This window comes from Gorilla gorilla, chromosome 2 (genome assembly GCF_029281585.2).
Source record: "Gorilla gorilla gorilla isolate KB3781 chromosome 2, NHGRI_mGorGor1-v2.1_pri, whole genome shotgun sequence".
NCBI classification, from domain to species: domain Eukaryota; kingdom Metazoa; phylum Chordata; class Mammalia; order Primates; family Hominidae; genus Gorilla; species Gorilla gorilla.
The window spans coordinates 22603288-22606291 of NC_086017.1; the positions used below are offsets into that span (position 1 = coordinate 22603288).

The following is a 3004-nucleotide window of genomic DNA, read 5'->3' on the forward strand; positions in this document are numbered from 1 at the left end:
AAAGAAAAGAAAAGAAAGAAAGAAAATGCTCCAAAAAGAATGGGGGCTTGTCAAAGGAACATAGAAGCCAACTTGAAGGAGCTCTCAATGGGCAAACCAAGAGCAATTTGAGCAACAAAATAAATAGTATGTTATTGGATTGTAACCCAAAGTACAGAATGAATATACAGGAGACCACATGTTTATTTATTGATTTTTAATTTATTATTATTATTATTATTATTATTATTATTATTATTATACCTCTGAACTTTTTATTGGCCTCCTGCTCCCCAAAGGGTACCCTGCTTCTGCTGGCTTAATGTCTCAGAACTTTGGTGTCATCGGTCTCAGACACCACTTTGCCATCCACTATCCAGCGGGTGGTGGTTTTTGGATGGTTTGCATGGAGTTGCTGCTGTCCAGGGCATCACCAAGATTGACGTCCTCGCCATCTTCCAGCAGGCGGCGGTAGGTGGCAATCTCAGCCTCCAGCTTGACATTGACGTTCAGCAGGGTCTCGTACTCCTGGGCCTGGCTGTCCCTCTGCCCAAGTCAGTGCCAGCTCCAGGTGCAGCAGGATCCCGCTGAGCTGCTCTATCTGCAGGGTGTAGCGGGCCTCCACCTCCCTCAGGCTGTTCTCCAAGCTGGGCTTCAGATTTCTCACGGAGTCCAGCTTGATCTCCAAGGACTGGACTGTACATCTCGGCTCTGTGAGCATCATCTCAGCAGCTCCAACCTCCACGGACTGCGTGGTGACCACTGTGGTGCTCTCCTCGATCTGCTGAGACCAGTACTTGTCCAGCTCCTCTTGGTTCTTCTGAGCCAGCTTGTCATATTGGGCTTGGATATCTGCCATGATCTTGGTGAGGTCTTGAGATTTGGGGGCATCTACCTCCACGGTCAACCCAGAGCTGGCAATCTGGGCTTGTAGGCCTTTTACTTCCTCTTCGTGGTTCTTCTTCGTGAAGAGCAGCTCCTCCTTGAGAGCCTCAATCTCTGTCTCCAGCTGCAGCTGAGTGACATTGGTGTCATCAATGACCTTGCAGAGCCCATGGTGTCGTTCTCCACAGACTGGCGCATGGCCAGCTCTGTCTCATACTTGACTCTAAAGTCATCAGCAGCAAGATGGGCATTGTTGATCTGCAGAACGATGCGGGCGTTGTCCACAGTATTTGTGAAGATCTGAGCCCTCAGGTCCTCGATGGTCTTGAAGTAATGGCTCCAGTCTCTGACCTGGGGTCCCTTCTTCTCCAGGTGCTCCCGGATTTTGCTCTCCAGCCTCCGGTTCTCAGTCTCTAGGCTCCTCACTCTGTCCAGGTAGGAGGCCAGGTGGTTGTTCAGTCTTTGCATGGTCTCCGTCTCGTTCTGGATGCCTCCCATTCCTGCCAGACCCCCAGCCATCCCCGAGGCCAGGCCCCTGGACCCCATGCCGCCCCGGAAGCTGGTGGAGTGGGACACGGAGATCCGGGAACCAGAGCCCCCAGCGACTGCAGAGACGCTGACCATGCTGCTGACCAGCCGGGCGCCATAGCTGGCACCTGGACAGAGTCCAGGGACCAGTAGTTGGTGGAGAAGGTGGAGCGATTGGTGAAGCTCATGCTCTCTGGGGAGGAGGGCGAGAAGACAGGACTCAGCTTTGCCGACAACCTATTATTATTTTTTAACAGAGATGGGGTTTTGTCATGTTGCCCAGGCTGGTCTTGAACTCTTAAGCTCAAGTGATCCTCCCGCCTCTACCTCTTCCCAAAGTGCTGGGACTACAGACATGAGCCACTGTGCCTGGCCTGGAGACCACAGATTTAAATAAATAATTGAAAAATAAATAAATGGGGGAGAAATGACCATATCTTCCTTCCAGAAGAATTTTAATAAATGTAGAAGGTGACTGGATGCAATGGTGCACTCCTATAATCCCAGCATTTTGGGAGGTTGAGATGGGAGGATCACTTGAGCTCAGGCATTTGAGAGCAGCTTGGGCAACACAGTGAAACCCTATCTCTACAAAAAATACAAAAATTAGCCAGGCATGGTGGCACAAGCCTGTAGTCCCAGCTACTTAGGAGGCTGAGGTGGGAGGATCTCTTAAGCCCAGGAGGTCGAGGCTACAGTGAACTGAGATCGCATTACTGCACTCTAGCCTGGGTAACAGAGCAAGACCCTGTCTCAAAAAAAGAGAAACAGGGAAATGGAAAATCACCATTCAACAGTAATACTCATAAAAGAAAGATCCACCAATGGATGCTAAAATTAGTAGGTGGAATTTTGAGGAGAAATAGGATATTTTGGTCATCTCAAAAAATCTCCTCCAAGATATTTATCTGGTGCAATTTCTCAAGTTAATAAAATTTAAATGCAAATTTACAAAAAGTATAAAATTATTAATTACAAGAGAAACATAGTAACTTTATAGTAGAGAAACTCAACCAAGACACAGTTTAGCTAAGTGATCAACATTAACACCAGCAGTAAGAAGACTTAGTGACATCACAAAGCCCTTGCTCTGATGCACTGAAGAAAGCATAACAGTGCTTATGCTGTACTCTAGCCAAAAAATGCATAACTTCAACCTAATCACGAGAAAAGCCTTAGACAAACCCAAATTGAGGGACATTCTGTAAAACAGCCAACCAGTTCTTTTAAAAAGTGTCAAGGACATTAAAAACAAGAGAAGACGAAGGAAGAGTCACAGATTGGAAGAGACTGAAGAGACCTGGAAACTAAATGTAATGAGTAACCCTGAACTGGATCCTTCAACAGAAATAGGACATTGATGGAAAAATTGGTGAAATTTTTTTTTTTGGAGGCAGAGTCTCGCTCTATCCCCCAGGCTGGAGTGCAATGGCGCGATCTTGGCTCACTGCAATCTCCGCCTCCCAGGTTCAAGTGATTCTCCTGCCTCAACCTCCTGAGTAGCTGGGATTACAGGCGCCTGCCACCATGCCCAGCTAATTTTTGTATTTTTAGTAGAGACGGGGTTTCGCCATGTTGGTCAGGCTGGTTTTGAACTCCTGACTTCGGGTGA

At 47.5% G+C, this 3004-nt stretch overlaps 1 pseudogene; it reads right to left on the reverse strand.

Moving 5' to 3' along the window:
- Positions 1-249: 249 nt before the first annotated feature.
- LOC101139982 (keratin, type I cytoskeletal 18-like) lies at positions 250-1691 on the reverse strand (annotated as a pseudogene).
- Between the last annotated feature and the right edge of the window lie 1313 nt (positions 1692-3004).